Source organism: Bos mutus, chromosome 5 (genome assembly GCF_027580195.1).
Source record: "Bos mutus isolate GX-2022 chromosome 5, NWIPB_WYAK_1.1, whole genome shotgun sequence".
Classification (NCBI taxonomy): domain Eukaryota; kingdom Metazoa; phylum Chordata; class Mammalia; order Artiodactyla; family Bovidae; genus Bos; species Bos mutus.
The window spans coordinates 114,829,279-114,846,910 of NC_091621.1; the positions used below are offsets into that span (position 1 = coordinate 114,829,279).

The following is a 17,632-nucleotide window of genomic DNA, read 5'->3' on the forward strand; positions in this document are numbered from 1 at the left end:
CTGCCTCATCATGGTGTTCAACACAGAGACCCCTTGGCCTCCCAGAAACCCCGACGCAGGAGGTCTGGGGGAAGCTGAGGGTCTGCTTCTCTAAGACGTGTGTGCCGCATGACTGTCTTCAGGAAACCTGAGGAGATCTGAGGTGGTGGGTCTCCACCTTTCCAGTGCTTCAGAATCACCCTGAAGTGTTAGTCACTTCAGTCATGACCGACTCTTTGCGACCCCGTTGACTGTAGCCCGCCAGGCTCCTCTGTCCATGGGGATTCTCCAGGCAAGACTACTAGAGTGGGTTGCCATGCCCTCCTCCAGGGGATCTTCCCAACCCAGGGATTGAACCCAGGTCTCCCACGTTGCAGGCAGATTCTTTACCTTCTGAGCCACCAGGGAAGCCTGAATCACCCTGGGAGCTTTATTTTTAAAAGTACCGCTTTCTGCCCCCTTTGCTGTCTTAACACCTTCTCGCTTCTCCAGTTTGAACCACTGATCTAGGATGCAGTCAAGAAGCAACACTTAAAAAAACAGCTTCTCGAGAGACTGTAGGGTACAGCTGCATTTGGGGACCACTGGTCTAGGAGGTTCTGGCGCTCATGCTTTTATACCTTCACCTTTAAGTGCCCTTCACATTTTACAAAGCTCTATCGCAACAGGACATCACAACAGTTCACCGAGACCAGCAGAGCAGGCATTTTTATGACTTTCCTCGGCCCAGAGAGGTTGACTGAGTTGCCCGAAGTGACACAGCTTCCCCACCAGTCAGAGCAGAGATTCCCTGCCCAGCCCCGGCCAGTCCCGCCCGACCCTTTGGGAAGGGGCAGCCTCTTTTCCCCTGAAGATCTTGCAGGATGGAATTATCTCAGCCCCCTTCTTGTGGAGCTTCCTTCTTTGCCTTCTCACCCACATCCCTTCTACCGCAGCCCTGCCTCCTCCTCAGAGAGCTCCTCGTGAAATGGTGCCAGTCACCTCTTTTCCCCAAGCTCCACCCCCACGTAACAGATGATGGCCCCAAGGACAAAGGGGTCTGACCCCCAGCCCCAGACCTAGCCATTCATGGCTGATCCTCTGCATTAGTGCCTGGCAGGAGCCAGCAGAGCCGCATCCAGCAGCAGCTGCCCGGGACTCCCTCTGCTTTTCCCCTGCTGTCACCTCCCATCTGAATTCTCCCTCCACCACCAAAGCTTCTCTCCTGCACCTACTCCCCTCCCACCACCCCCCGCCCCCAGGATAGCCTTCAGGCCCACCTGAGTCCTTCCTGTGAGCCCCTGCAGTGGCGGGTCTCCTCTCTGGACATCTGGGACAGACTGGTGCTTGACAACGTGGACCAGGTTGAGGAGGACAGAAGCAGGTACCTGTATATGCTCTTCTCTATCCATCCTCCACCCAGGAACCAGCTATTGGCTCACACTCTCCCCCGACTCAAAGCGACGACTTCTGCTTCTCTTTCCTCTTCCTTCCCTTGTTCAAACCTTTCCCCTCATGCAGGCAGGATCCTGGACCAGCTCCCAGGGACTGCAGGCTCCGTGTCAGAACCCTGCATCCTTGGTCCCTGGGATGCTGAGAGGGCGGAGGGGGTAGGGAGGAGGCGGGGTTTTGCGCTGCAGGCTGCGGAGCTGTCCCGGGAGGAGGTGCAGGTGCAGAGACCCTGCTTTCCTTTACTTGCTCAGCATCCTTGTGACAGGTGACGGCACCCCCTGGCAGATACCAGCAGCGGCTGCAGCATCAGAGCAAGTTCCAACCCTGCCTCTCTGACTCGCGAGCCTTGAGACCTTCTTTCTTCTTTGATGCTTTGTGTTCCTCAGCTATAACATGGAGAGCATCGTGCTTAAAAACTTGAACAAAACTGACTTTCTGGGCACAGAGAAGCAGGGCAGGGGATGGCAGCAGTCCTGGGAATTGGTAGGATGGAGGAAATGCCTTATTCAGTGTCTGGTACCCACTCATTCTTTTTTAACAGACATTTATAATGGGCCCACATGAGCCAAACCCTGGAGAATCAAAGGTGAGCAGGGCTTTAATATCTTGAGGAAGGAGTACGTGGCAGACATGAGTAGATAGCTGGCCACAGCACAGTGTGCTCAGCGGTGGAAGCTAGGGGGACAGGCTTTCCATGAAGCCCAGGTCCTGCCCTGTTGTTCCCTCTCATCACCCCTGAGCTCTGACTGTGTGTTGCTGTTGTTGTTCACTCAGTCGTGTCTGACTCTCTGTGACCCCATGGACTGCAGCACGCCAGGCTCCCCTGGCCTTCACCATCTTCCGGAGCCTGCTCAGACTCATGTCCACTGGTCGGTGACGCACAGGCAAACACTGATGCAGGAATCAAGGAACAACTTTATTAGCACCAAAGCAGCACTCAGATCCTGCAGCTCAGGGCGCCGGGGTAAAAGGCTGAGTTGAAACTTGCCTGGGACTGCAGGCCAAGTGGGGAGGGACTCTTACTCCTTTCTACCTTGGAAGGAGCTTCCAGATCACATTGCAAAGGACAGAGAAGGAAGTTTGAACCACCTTTGCCCATGACCATGATGGAGGGCTTCCCTTGTAGCTCAGCTGGTAAAGAATCCGCCTGCAATGCAGGAGATCCTGGTTTGATTCCTGGGTTGGGAAGATCTGCTGGAGAAGGGATAAGCTACCCACTCCAGTATTCTTGTCCTTCCCTGGTGGCTCAGCTGGTAAAGAATCTTCCTGCAATGTGGGAGACCTGGGTTCGATCCCTGGGTTGGGAAGATCCCCTGGAGAAGGGGAAGGCTACCCACTCCAGGATTCTGGCCTGGAGAATTCCATAGACTATATAGTCCATGGGGTCGCAAAGAGTTGGACACAACTGAATAATTTTCACTTTCACTTCATGATGCAAGGCTCAGGGGGTCCTGCTCTCTGGGGCTCACTTGGCACCCCCGCCTTACCTCATGTCCACAGAAGGCTGCAGTGGTTCCAGAAATCATGACCTCATACCAGCATGTCCAAAAGCAGAAAGAGAAGAATGAGGAAACCAGAATCTGACCAGCTCTCTTAGAGGTGACTTGCAGAAGGAGGAGAGAGAGCAAGACTCTGAAAATTGCAGTAAGTCTACATTCCCAGCTGGTTTAATCCTTCCTTGGAAATCATATGCAAGATGCTTCTGGTAAGAAAGGTAGAGAATTCTCCCGTAGGCTGGAGGGAGTCAGGGGAGGTTTCCCCAAAAAATCAGTATATCAGCTGGGCCTTGCAAAATGAATAGGAGTTTTCAGGATTGAAAATTCTCGATAGAAGGAATAACTTGAGCAAAGGTTGTTTAGACTCTGCACAGGTTTGATCCCTGAGCTGGAAACTAAGATCTCACATGTTGCAAAAAAAAAAAAAAAGGTTTGGGAGAAAGAAAAAGAGGATGTGTTCAAGGAACTGGGAGCTGGGGACACATAGGGTGGGACAGAGTGTGCAGCAGAGGCTGGAGAGATAGGGTGGACTCAGGTGGTGACGAGCTGTGACACTGTTAGGGGCTGGATTCATTCTGACACCCGTGGGAGCAGCAGGAGCTGTCAGTCAGAGACAGGACCTGCTGAGATGCCTTTGGGAATGATCCCTCTGGCTGAAGTGAGGACCGGAGTGGAAATGAGGCTTGAGACCCAGTGCTATGCAGTGGCCGGCATGGCACATTGTGGGGAAGGGTGGTGGGAGTGGTCCGCCAAGGTTTCATCACTGACATTGTTCATCATTGCTGGCACAGGTGACCTCTGGCCAGGTTCATTACTGTGGACAGGGCAGGCCTTTATTGCCCGTGCGAGGGCAGACTTGTCTTAATGCACTGCTCCTGGTGTGCCCCCGAAGGAAGGCTTCTACAGGAATCCAGGTAAATAGAGGAGGTTCTGGTCATGTGTGCCGGGAGCTCTTGGATGGACAGGCTGGGCACTGGCTCTGCGGTTCGGAGGTGGATTTGAAAAGAGCCTTTGTACTTGGGGTGCTGCGGCGCCAGGCTGCAGAAGCTGTCTGCCTCCAAGAGTTTCTTGAAGGTGGAAGCTGCCCATGTGTGTGTGCTTGGAGGGTGTGGAGTGGGAGTGGGGTGGGGGGAGTTGTCACCATCCTGCTGACCTCAGGGGCACAGGTCTCACAAACCCCATCTCCTCTGGCCATCCTGGCTCCCCTGGACCCTCTCTGGGAGCCCGAGAAGCCCTCCCTCCACTGCTGAGAGCCAGTGGGAAGGAACAGCCACTCTTTTGTCCCTGGAACTTTCTCCCTAAAAGAGTCAGGGCTGCCAGGAAATCATCAAGGGGAGGTGTTTGACAAGCAGGGTTATTCAGAAGGAAAAGCTTTGCCTGCCAGCCTCCATTCCCCAAGGCTTCCATAGGCGCCGACTCCCACCTTTGCTGCCTGGGGAGCTGTAGCATCATGCCATCCATGCCCGGGGTAGGGGGTGGGCGGCAGGGATTAATGTGAGTGCTCTCAGTGGGGAACTGAACCCGAGGAAAGCAAGACTGCTTCCTTTGACCTCCAATGGCTCTGTAGCCTAAATAAAATGTGATTCAATGTACCAGGTGACTTAGTTGCCTCTGAAAAGTGAAGAAATCTCCCTGCAATGCAGGAGACCTAGGTTCGATCCCTGGGTTGGGAAGATCCCCTGTAGAGAGGCATGACAACCAATCCACTCCAGTATTGTTGCCTGGAGAATTCCATGGACAGAGGAGCCTGGCGGTATACAGTCCATGGGGTCACAAAGAGTCGGACACAACTTAGCAGCTAACACCATGAAAAGCAGGGTACTTTATGTGTTTGCTCCTGGCCTGTCTGACTGTGAACACTCTATCTTTATGGATCTGTTGTACCTCAGTTTCTTGGAGTGAAGTTGGGTTACTGTGAGAAATAACAAACTAGATGGGATGCCATGTCCCCGGTAAATGCGCACGAACCATTTTGCTACATTTTCATATAATTATATGAAACAGAAGTGACTTATTGGAAATCTGGTGATAGCTCACATCCAGCTTAGACAGTGTCCTTATAAAGTGGAAAATCTGCAGCTTTCCAGCTAATTTCACCAATGGAGTCAGCTTTGACTAATGCTTCAGAGGTTCAGTTCAGTTCAACTCAGTTCAGTCACTCAGTCATGTCCAACGCTTTGTGACCCCATGAATCGCAGCACGCCAGGCCTCCCTGTCCATCACCAACTCCCGGAGTTTACTCAAACTCATGTCCATTGAATCCGTGATGCTATCCAGCCTCTCATCCTCTGTCGTCCCCTTCTCCTTCTGCCCCCAATCCCTCCCAGCATCAGAGTCTTTTCCAGTGAGTCAACTCTTCTCATGAGGTGGCCAAAGTACTGGAGTTTCAGCTTTTGGAGTTTCATCAGTCCTTCCAATGAACACCCAGGGCTGATCTCCTTTAGGATGGACTGGTTGGATCTCCATGCAGTCCAAGGGACTCTCAAGAGTCTTCTCCAACACCACAGTTCAAAAGCATCAATTCTTCAGCACTCAGCTTTCTTCACAGTCCAACTCTCACAGCCATACATGACCACAGGAAAAACCATAGCCTTGACTAGAAGGACCTTTGTTGGCAAAGTAATGTCTCTGCTTTTGAATATGCTATCTAGGTTGGTCATAACTTTCCTTCCAAGGAGTAAGCATCTTTTAATTTCATGGCTGCAGTCACCGTCTGCAGTGATTTTGGAGCCTCCCGAAATAAAGTCTGACGCTTCGGAGGTTACACGATGCTAATGGGCATTTGGCATGACTCACGTGAGCCCCGAACCTGCTCTCAGATCTTGATTGCTGCTTGGAAATCAGAGGAACATGGTGGCACTGAGGGGACTTCCTCCATCCACTTTAGTTTTTAATTTTTTAAGCGTTTATTTTATTTTTGGCTGTGCTGGGTCGTCACTGCTGTGTGCTGCTTCCTCTAGTTGCAGAGAGTGGGGTCTGCTCTCTGTTGAGTTCACAGGCTTCTCATTGCGGTGGCTTCTCTTGTTGAAGAGCATGGGCCCTACGTGCGCGGGCTTCCGTAGTTGCAGAGCCTGCTGAGTGCAGGCTCAGTAGTTGTGGCTAATGAGCTGCGTTGCTTTGAGGTCTGCAGAATCGTCTCAGACCAGGGATGCAACCCACATACATTGCAAGGCAGATTCTTAACCGCTGGACCACTCGTGAAGCCTCTCCTCCCACTTTAAACAAGGCTCTGTTTGTGTGCTGTTCCTATGCTTGGCTTCTATCAGGGCTATTTGTGGGAAGTAAGTTTCTCTTTTATTTTTTTTTCTTTCTTTCTTTTTTTTTTAACTCAACTGGTAGTACACCCAAGCCCAATAAAAGAATTATGTCTCTAGTGCGAGACTGGAATTTAGAATTCTAAGTCTAGACAGGATGGTAGCGTGGCATAGTGGTGGAATGTGGGGCCGGTGTTTCCTATTCTGTCCATCTAGCGGGGTGATTTGAGGGTAATTATCTAGGCTCGTCGTGCCTCAGATTCTTCATCTGTGAAACAGAGAAAATAATGTCTATCTCAAAGGACGAGTGGGCTTATTCATGAGATAATGCATTTAAAATATCTTGAACACACCAAGTGATGAGCAAAGAATAGCTATTATTTTAATTGGGCTGCAGAACGTAGGTGTTAGTGATTCTATAATTAAATGGGTCCAGTTAGCTTTCTTTGGGTTACAAGAGACTAAAATGTCTGGCTCAAACTAATTTATTCCAAAAGGGAAATCTACTACTCATAAATTCATTTAAAGTTGGGCTTTGGTTAGCAGAGATACCGTAGAATAGGCCAAAGCATGGACAGCTGTAGGGGTTGAATGACTCTGTTGGTGCTTTAGTCGCTAAGTCCTGTCCGACTCTTGCCACCCCATGGCCTATAGCCTCCCATGCTCTGCAGTTTATGGAATTTGCCAAGCAATAATGCTTATGTTCATGGGATTTCCACTTGTGTTCGTGGGACTTCCTAGGCAAGGAGTGGGTTCCCATTTCCTTCTGTAGGAGATCTTCCCAACTCAGGGATCGAACCTTCGACTCTTGCATCTCCTGCATTGCAGGCGGATTCTTTCTGCTGAGCCTCCAGGGAAGCCTGAATGTAAGGCTTAGAGAGGACTTCTTTAGTAAGGCTCAAATTTTAACAAAATGAAAGTGCCAGAATGCCTAGATAATGTAATGCATAGCTCTAACTGCTGAAGTTTTGTAATGTATTGAAAAAAGCTGACTATGAGATATTTAGGCTGTCCTGAGGAGGCCAATGCAAGAAGCAGGACAAAGTCATTAAATACAAGACACATTCTGTGTGTGCTGATGCATGTCAGCCTCCTCTTTAGGCTCAGGGTATATCTACCCATGAGATTCTATCTGTACCTATAAATGATGTTTTTCAGTTAGTGCTATTAGACTCAATTAATTTCATCCTCAAAGGCAATGGCACCCCACTCCAGTACTCTTGCCTGGAAAATCCCATGGGCAGAGGAGCCTGGAAGGCTGCAGTCCATGGGGTCGCTAGGTGTCGAACATGACTGAGCAACTTCACTTTCACTTTTCATTTTCATGCACTGGAGAAGGCAATGGCAATCCACTCCAGTGTTCTTGCCTGGGGAATCCTAGGGACGGGGCAACCTGGTGGGCTGCCGTCTTTGGGGTCGCACAGAGTCAGACACGACTGAAGCGACTTAGCAGCAGCAGCAGCATATCCATTAAGTTAACCAGAGCTTGTGCTGGAACATTCAAAATAAGTCTAAGGTCCATTGTATGTTAGTTGAAAATAATAACAATTCTTTTGGAAAAATTGGGCTTCAGGTACAGTGTGATCCAGGAGACAGAGTTTTTTGTTTTTTTTTTTTCATTTCTCTTAATGCAATTCTGCTGTTCATATGGACGGCAGATGGTGATATGATGGCCAGTAGCTCTAGGCATATATCCTCCCAGGTCCTAGTCCCATAAACAGAGTCTTTTATGGATCAGAAAAAAAATCCATGATCTGATTTTCATTGGTCAGAATTTCAGCTCATTTTCTTATCTAATTGGACGTATCTGGGTCATATGCACACTCTTGGAGCCAAGGTTGGGGTCAGTTTTATTCAAAGCACATGGACTGAGTATACAGTGTGGAGACTGTTTTTCTAGAGGAAAGTTGGTGCTCCATGAGGAAGAGAAGGGATAACATAGATGTTGGGTAACTAAAAATATAAGCACCACCCTCCCCAAACAAACAAAAATAGTGACTATCTACTACATCCAGGTTCTTCTGTGCCTCTTTTAGGAAGAGAAAAATATCATAGCTTAGGTAAATCAATGCCAAAATGGGACAAGGAACAACCACACACATGGGCTTGCTGCTTTAGCTTTTTAGATGATCAAAGAATGCGTTTGCATAATTCTTTTTTTAAAAGTTACTGGTACATTTCCCCCCAACTTGTAATAGCTTTACTATTTTATTCTGATTGTTAAGATAACATAGTTGACTCTTGAATGGACTTGAATGAAATGGGTCCACTTTTATGCAGATATTTTTTCAATAAATATGTGTACTCCAGTACACAGTTCGGGGCTGGTTGAATCTGAGAATACAGAGGGCTGACTGTAATGTTATAGTCAGATTTTTGATTTTGTGGAGAGTGGACACCCCACATTTCTTTGTTGTTCAAAGTTCGACTGTATATGCAAAGAGGTGTATATCGCAAAATAAAGGTCACCAATAATCCCACAGTCCAGAGGTAATTCCTGTCATCGTAGTATAATTATTCCAGATGATTTGTGTGTGTGTGTGTTTATATGTGTCTTGTACATGTAAAACACTTAGCTAAAAATAAAAAATACTTTATTACCTTTTAAATTCAATTATATATTCTGGGCTTCCCTGGTGGCTCAGATGGTAAAGACTCTGCCTGCCAATGCAGGAGACCTGGATTCAATCCCTGGGTTTTGAAGACCCCCGGAGAAGGAAATGGCAACCCACTCCAGTATTCTTGCCTGGGAAATCCCATGGACGGAGGAGCCTGGCGGGCTACAGTCCATGGTGTCGCAAAGACTTGGACGTGACAACGACTAAACAACAATACATTCATGCATCTTTTTAAAAAATTAAAAAAAATTTGTTTGGTCATGCTGTGCAGCATGTGGGATCTTAGTTCCCCAACCAGGGATGGAACCGGCACCCACTGACCTGGAAGGGTGAAGTCTTAACCACTGGACCACCAGGGAAGTCCTCTATAACATGTATCTTTAAAGATGTTTTCCTCTTACTGCTTCCAAAGTCTAAAGGAGTTCAGGCTTTGAAAAACAACACAGGCAGCCTCTGCTTATGAATAGAATAGTACAGTTTGTCTGCTGAGCTCAAAAGCTTCAGAAAGAACTCAATTTAAAGATATATACCCTTCATAAATTGAATACTTATCTCTCGAAGCAACAGATCTCCTAAATCATCTTTTTGGCACACAAAAGCACCTTGTGGGGACATGAAGTGTGCACATGGACATTTATACACATGTACATGTGCATAGAAAGCAGACTGGAGGTGTATTAACAGCAATAATAGTCATAGCTACCAGTTACTGAACACTGTGCTGAACAAAAATATTATCGTAAATCTTCACACTGTAAGGCAGCCTCCATGATTATCATTGCCACCCATCAGACGAGGCCACCACGTGAGTAACTGGGCTCAACCTGGATCTGTGTGACTCCAAAGGCAAAATGATTGTCTTAGTGGAAGGGATGTATGTGAAGTTGTTTCCTTTTATAATTTTCCTTTGTAGTTCCTCCATTGTTTAAAATGAGTATGTACGTTTTAGGATCAGAAAGGTTATTTCCACCTTGAAACATTATAGTGTGTGGTCAATGGATAGAGACTGGGACAAACAGAAGGAATCGCCAGCTCTATATGAGACTGTTTATGTCACCAACCAGCTTTGAGTTGGGGAGGGTGGCTGTTCACTAGATGGGGATTAAATGGGATCTTGTGTAGTTTGTATTTTGTTGCTAGTTATAATGTTCACATGCTCTTTAAAAAAAAAAAAAAAAAACTTTTAACTTTATATTGGAGTATACTTGATTTAGGGCTTCCCCAGTGGTTCAGCCATAAAGAATCTGTCTGCAATGCAGGAGCCTCAGATGTGGGTTCGATTCCTGGGTCGGGAAGATCCCCTGGAGGAGGGCATGGCAACCCACTCCGGTATTCTTGCCTGGAGTATCCTGTGGTCAGAGGACCTGGTGAGCTACAGTCCATGGGGTCGCAGAGAGTCAGACACGACTGAAGCGACTTAGCCTGCATGCACTGTTGATTTAAAAGCTGGTGATAGTTTCAGATGTACAGCAGAGTGATTCGGTTTTAGATTTTCCTTACTAGGTTGTTACATAATTCTGAACAGAGTTCCTTGTGCTATATATACAGTAGGTCCTTGTTGGTTTTCCATTTAAAACATACCAGTGTGTACATGTCAGTCCCAAACTCCCTAACTCTCCCTTCCCCCTACCCTTCCCTTCTGTAACCGCAAGTTCTCTAAGTCTGTGAGACTGTTTCTGTTTTGTCAATAAATTCATTTGTATGAATTTTTAGCTTCCACATAGAAGCATTATCATAGGGTATTTCTCTTTCTCTGTCTGACTGGCTTCACTCAGGATAGCAAACTCTAGGTCCCTCTGGGTTGCTGCAAATGGCATTATTTCACTCTTTTTCATGGCTGACATATATATATCACATCTTCTTTATCCATTCCTCTGTCGATGGCCATTTAGGTTGCTTCCATGTCCTGGCCACACATTCTTAAAAATAATAGTGAACTCTAAGCCCTGGGGGAGTCCAGCAATCTCCCTGTCGGTGTCTGGAGCATGACGGAGCCCTCACTTTGCTGCAAGCCACATCTCTATCTCTCTGGGGATGCACAGGGTTTGGTGACATATCCCAGAGGAGCAGAAACTTTGATCAAGCTCAAAGTTTGAAGGGATGCCAAATTCCACATCACTCACAGATAGGCTGAGTGGTTGGAAAACAGTTGGTGAGCCTACCTCTGAAAACAGCGATAAGACCAGCGAGTGTAGACACGAGATTGAAGTGGTCAGTGGTTCACACTGGGTCCAGCAAGAAGCTGAATCGTCCAGATTCTGGTCCTTGCCTTCCCCTGCCCATGTGGCATGGTCCATGTTCTTGAGAGTGCAGCCCGTTTGAAGATGTGACCCCCTCCCTGCCAACAGAAATTGCCAAGAGTTGATTTTAGGGGCAAAGGAAGGGGTGTTTGAAAAATACATGCATGAGAATTCTCAAATTTAGTTGTTCAACTGTGCTACATTGGAAACACAAGAATTTAAGACTCCCCCTGATTATTTTAGCTTATGTCTGAAGGGGAGTTAAACCTGACAGCCTCACTCTTTAAAAGGAACTTTAAAGAATGTTTGATTTTTCATACGATTCTGAATAAGTAGGAAGAAATGGATGAATTAAAACTTGCTTTACTCAGCAAAGGGTTAAATTAATACTGAATTACCAGGTAGTCCCTAATTGCACAGGAAGTGTGCGCAAATGGTGCTCAGCATTACGTGTTCAAATTTAGAACCCTCGATGTTGGATCTTATGTTGCATTTGGAATTTTGTGTGTTAGCTGCAACGAACGATCATTCTCACGGTGGCCTGGCTGTTGGCCAGTGTCACCGTCTTTTCTGTGTAGTCGTGTGCATGCAATAGTTCAGAACATGCCATTGCATGTTCTTCCTCTGTTTTAGAAAAATGAGGGGAACGCGGAAAAATTAAGAGCACCAAGCAAGGATGTTAGTAGAGCTGAGACAAGATAAGAATCATTAGATGTGCCGGAAGTGCTGTATCTTTAGCTTCAATCAGTGGTTTGCTGGGATGCAGCCCGTTGAATCTGTTGGATTATGAAGGGAGGAAGCATATTGAAAAGTCATGTGTGAACTGCTGCAAATAGACCTGGATGATTGTATCCACCCGGCAGAGCGTGAGGAAGGATTTCATCAGACCTTAGCACTCCAGGATAGAAACCCCACACAACATATAATCTTCTGCACATTTTACATCAATACACATTTCCAGAAATTATGCGTGAAGATGGGAACTGCAAGTTTAGAGAGGTGTGAGCGGAAGGGCTTTAAAAAAAGATGCAGTCTCCATATCCTAGAGTTTTAAGGCAGAGAGGAATGTTATGCGCCCCCAAGCAATACATATTGATTGTTGCTGCAGCGAAAGGTAGTGGTTCAACAGAGTCAGCATTTATTCATTGGGCTCCTGTATGTGCTTGGCAGTGGCGATAGAACGATACATGGAATGATAAATAAAATGATACGTGAAATCATGAAAAATGATTTCTTCCTTTAACAGAATTGATGGCAGTCATGAGGTGTGTGTGCGGTGATGGGGCATATGGAAGCAGATGTTAATCTAGTAAACCCCAACATAAAACTACAACCATGACAAGTGTTACAGATCACAGATATCCACATACCTGAGCTACAAGGGCCTGAAATGGGGGGATTTGACTTCACGATATTTGAATGATGAGAAGGGAATTAAATAGGCAAAGGTTCCAGAAACAGCATCCCAGGCAGAGTGAACCGTATCCAAAGCCCCTGAGAAGGGATTAACACAGTGAGTGCAGAGATGGGGTTGCCAAGGCAACAGGGGAAGGGTACCCACGGAGCAAGTTGGTCTCACCACAGTGCAGTGGGTTGGATGCTCTGTATGGATAAGGTGGACTGGTCACAGAATTTTTGCCGGCATCCAGGTGGATGAGGGCACTAGAGCCCTAATGATAGAGACAGGAGGAGGTGAATGGATTTGACAGCAATGGAGGAGGTGAGCGCTTCCAGCCTCGGGGTGAATCAGAGACGTGGTGAGTTAGAGAGAAAGAGGTGGAAGAGAGGAAGGAGGTGATTTTTTAGGATTAATAATACAAAAGAATAGGAAACCCAGTACTCACTTCTTTAGTATTGTGACGAAGTATGATTAGAGCTGGGGGAGGTGCAAACAGCATATTTAAAACATTTTCATTTTTATTCAAGACACACACACACACAATTTGAAAAGCCACATAATGCTGTAAGGCTTTTAAGGAAACCCGGCAGGCTCCACCTCTCTTCTCACCGTGAATCCAAGTCCTCAGAGGCTAGCGCTTTCAATTATTTTAAGTTACTTTCTGTCATTTCCCTTCATTTTTCTCTGTAATACTTATGTTATTTCCTAATTTGTCTTTTCAGCTAATAAATATTTATAAAGCACCTGAGCACAGTATGCATAGTAAAGAAAAATATACACGGTAAACAAAAACACACGCCATACAAATACACGTGGGGAACAAAACCCCCGCCTCACGAAGCCATCACGCCAGTGTGGAGGACGCGTAAAGGTTTAAATAAAAGGCTGTCAGCCTCTCTCTATATAGAGGCAGGGCTCTGTAGGGACACAAGTGCTAGTCGCTCAGTCGTGTCCAACTCTTTGCGGTCCCATGGACTGTAGCCCGCCAGGCTCTTATGGTTATAGGTAATATGGTGAAGAATAGGCATCCATGGGTGTCCTGTGGGCACTGTTGGGGAGGAATGTAGAGGTCAGTAAGGGAAGAGGGGGAAAGGGATGACCCATCCGAGAAACAGCATCTGAGCAAAGACTGGAAGGATTGAGGGGAGAGCCCTGTGGGTGTGTGGGGAGAAGGCATTCCAGGCCAGGGCAACAGCGACTGCAGAGGTCCTGAGGTTGGAGGAGGTTGGGGGTCACTGAGGGTCCAAACAGCAGAGAGGCCCTTGCTGCTGGAGCGAGGTGAGTAGGGAGGGCCCTGGGGGTGAGGTTGGCTTAGTAGGGGTGGGGAAGCCCAATGGGTAGGGTTTTGTGGGCTGCTGGAATGACCTCAGCTTCTACCCTGAGTGATGGGACGGCACCTCATGTCTTGACTGGAAACCATATTCCCACTTTCCCTGCTTCCAGCATACTTTTTGGTTAAATCAGTTTTCAGGGTTCATACCATGATCACTATCAAATATTATTTCCTGCATTGCCAGCATCATTTTTTTTAGATTCCACATATAGGTGATATCATATGATATTTGTCTTTCTCTGTCTTTCTTCACTTAGTATGATCATCTCTAGGTCCGTCCTCTTGATGCAAGAGGCATTATTGCATTCTTTTGTATGGTTGAGTGGTATTCCATTGTACACGTGTACCACATCTTTATCCATTCATCTGTTGATGGACTCAGATTGCTTCCACGTCTTGGCTATTGAGAATAGTCCTGCTATAAACATAGGGGTGCCAGTACCTCTTCAAATCAGATAAACTTCCCCTCTTCTGACTGAGTGGCAGAGGGGTAGGGGCTTGGTTTTGTGGGAGTGGGCAGGATACCTGGAGGAATTGGTCTAAGGCAACCCTGGCCTATTCTTGAAGGGCTTTGTGGGAGTTACAGGGACATGCCGGCACATCCAGATGGCTTTTTCAGCCCAGGGCACAGTAGACACAAACCTTGAACATGGAACACTGGGCTCCCAATCTCGCATGCTTTCCAGTCGAAAACAGTGATGTCTGATATCACATGGGACAGACTGCAAAGGCTTCAGCAATCAGAGAAGAGAAAGACCCATTGTGTTGATGTGGCCAGGGAGGCTCCAGGAGGCTCTGGGGCTTGGCTGGGCCAGGAGGGATGGGGAGAAGATGGAGGGAGGTTGGGGCGAGAAGCAGGAGATTCTGGTGGGCCAAGGGTGGGTAGTCAGGCTGTGGCAAGAACGCTTTCAGGGAAGGATGGTGTGCCTGATGGATGCCGAGGGTCAAGACAAGCCCTGGAACCCAGGAGAACGGTGTCAGCATCCAAAAGAAGGGAGCTCAGCTGATAAGTTGTATGAAGCTTCATCTTCCTGGGCCTGGGAGTTGAATGAATTGCTTGGACTTGAGTTTGGAGACTGAGGGGCCGTTACAGGTGGAATATTTGTGGCCATGTATAAAGGCAGCTTCTGCAGGAGCCCTTCAGGGCTCAGCAGTTACTGATGGGCTGTGGGGACTCTTGTGGAGCCAGTGGGGTGGGAGTGAGTGAACCAAAGAGTCCAGGGATGGGGCAGGCGGGGGACCAGCATGCAGAGAAACCAAGAAAGAGGCTGGAGCTTCATCCCAGGTCTCCTGGGGCTGCTCCTCATGCAGCCAAGCCTCCCATCACTAACTCACCTCCTTTTCTTCTGATTTGTCCCTGGCAGGGAACTAAGGAAGAGGCTGGCCCAGAGTTCCAAACCAGGAGAACTACACCTGTATTTCTGATAGCGACTGGACAAAGAGGACTGGGACCCTCAACTTCTCCAGAAGACGAGACACCCCCCTCCCCTGCTCCTAGGGTGGACAGGCCTGACGCTCCTCCAGTGGCCTCCCATGAGCCATGACCAGGCTGGAAAAAACTGGGATGGGACCCATGGGCATTTAAAGATGGGAATTGGGATACTGGGCTGAGGCTGGGGCAGGGAGGTGAGACAGAAGAACTGAGGGTGCAGACAGAAGAAACCAGGTGTGGAGGGGTCAGGGGTCGAGTGACGCCGGCAAGCGCATGGCTGTGCTGCAGGACCGTCCAGGAAAAGGGTGGCCATGGAGGACTCACAATAAATACAGCCGGAGTCTCGGAGGCTGCATGTTTCACTGTGTGAAACACCCACAGCTAAGTTGAGCAGATTCGTCAAGTAGTCGTGACAAAGGCAGGCAGGTACCCGAGGTGCCAGGACACTTGGCCAGCATCCCAGGGGCCACCCACAAAAAGTGGGTGGCATCAGGAAAAGTGGTTGAGTCCCCTCCGCGGTGATCCCACCCTGGACAGGGGACGTTCTCCAAGGAGGCCAGGTGTGCCACCTGTGGTCAAGGAGTGGTCTGCCTGCAGGCGGATGTCAAGGCCAGGTGATGAAGCCGTGCACGGGGTCTCCCAGGAAGGCAGGAGCTTCTTTCTCGTGTGTGACCCACTCCACTCCTGGCCTGTGCCCTGGGGAAGGAGAGCGATTCAACTTCCGGGACGTCCCTCCTCCTCACCTCCCTCCCTCCTGGCAGCGTCCGTCCAGGGTGCTCTAGGGGGGACATTCCCACGGGCGCCCACTCATCCAAGTGTCCTGTCCTCTTGGTGACAAAACCCATGAGGCTGATTTTCTTGCCTTGGGCTTACTTTTCTAATTAGGTGTTGCCAGGGTTACTGTCTGCTTTAATGCTGGGCCCTCCCAGATCTGAGTGCTGGGTCACCAAACTGCAGGTGCCTTGGCAGCAGGGACCATCTTCTCAGCCACATGGCCACCTGATGTCTAGTAAAGCCCCAGACGTGGAATCGTCACTCACAAAGGATCCGGTGAACGAGTAAGGTCGTGAATGAATGAATGTAGGCTCTGGTTAATATACTCAGTTAGCACTTGTTTAGTTGCTAAGTCGTATCGGACTCTTTGTGACTCCATGGACTGTAGCCCACCAGGCTCCTCTGTCCATGGGATATCCCAGGCAAGAATACTGAGTGGGTTGCCATTCCCTTCTCCAAGGATCTTCCAGACCCAGGGATCGAATCCGTGTCTCCTGCATTGGCAGGCAGATTCTTTACCACTGAGCCACCTGGGAAGCCAGAGTAGGGGAGTGGAGACCAGGTTAATGTAGGGGGACAGGAGAAGGCTGACCTGGAAGGGGATGTTCGAGTGGAGAGCAGAAGTGGTCAAGGAATGAGGGAGGTGATCTGGGTGAAAAGGCCTGGGGGTGGGAGACTGGCCGGCGTGTTCTAGGAGCGCAAGGGGGCCAGCGTGGCCAGAGGGCAGTGAGCCGCAGGACACAAGGTCAAGGTGAGCTGAGCGCCGAGGCTGGGCCAGCCAGGCAGGGCCTTGGAGGCACTGAAAGGACTTTGCCTGGACTTGGACTTGGGGGGCAAGCCATTCCTCCAGGGTTCTGAGTGGAGAAGGGATGTGATCAGACTTAAAATTGAACAGACTTTCCAGTTGGGAAGCTGGTGGGATAACCTAGGTGAGAGCGGTGGTTGAATTCTGCTGTCTGCAGTCGGAGGGGAGTGATGAGAAGCAGAGATTCTGCATAACTTTGAAAAGAGAACCCACAGGAGGGATTGGGTGTGGGGTTAAGAGAAAGAGTGAAGGCAAGGATGACTTCCAGCCTGTGGGGGAGAGACGAAACACCAGAGGCTGGACTGTGCTGGAGGATTCTGTGGCTGTGCTGGAGACCCCGCAACCCCCTCCCGGAAGCCGGGATGAGGGGTGACCTTACCCTCCAGACTCTGCCCCCATCACAGCCTGACTTTGCCCCCAGCCCCACTGCCCCCACTGGTGGATGGGTGAGGGTCAGCTGCTTCTGCCCCCACCATCTGTCTCCCTGACCCCATGTCCAGGACAGATTGCGTCTGCATTTCTGTGATTCATTCTAGTCTCTCCCTGCTGGGAAGGCTGGGGACCTGGCTGGCCTTGGCCTTGGCAGTCAAGGTATTGTCGCCTCCCAGGGCAGCCAAGCCGGAGTGGATACATGGGAGACCAGAACTGCCTGAGGCTGAGACCCTGGGGAAGGAAATGGTGGGATGGTTGGGGCGCTCCAGTAGGAGACCCAGAAATCGATCTGAGAAAAGAAGAAACAGCAGAGAGAGGCTGAGAACACCTCTCTCCTGGCTCCTGGAAGGGCCATGGAGGCCTCGTCCAGCGTGGAGAAATGGACAGCAGGTCGCCCTCAGACTGCCCTGCTCTCTGCCATTGGTCTGCACTTGGGATG

The 17,632-nt window shown here is 48.9% G+C and overlaps 1 protein-coding gene across 1 annotated transcript in view; it reads left to right on the forward strand.

The window, feature by feature from the left end:
- KCNA6 (potassium voltage-gated channel subfamily A member 6) overlaps positions 1–15,568 on the forward strand; it is a 36,808-nt gene extending 21,240 nt beyond the window's left edge. Inside the window, 3 exon segments of the mRNA XM_070370098.1 lie at positions 2,911–3,054; positions 3,698–3,820; positions 15,115–15,568. The gene's annotated coding sequence lies outside the window, so the exon portion shown is untranslated.
- The last annotated feature ends 2,064 nt before the right edge of the window (positions 15,569–17,632 follow it).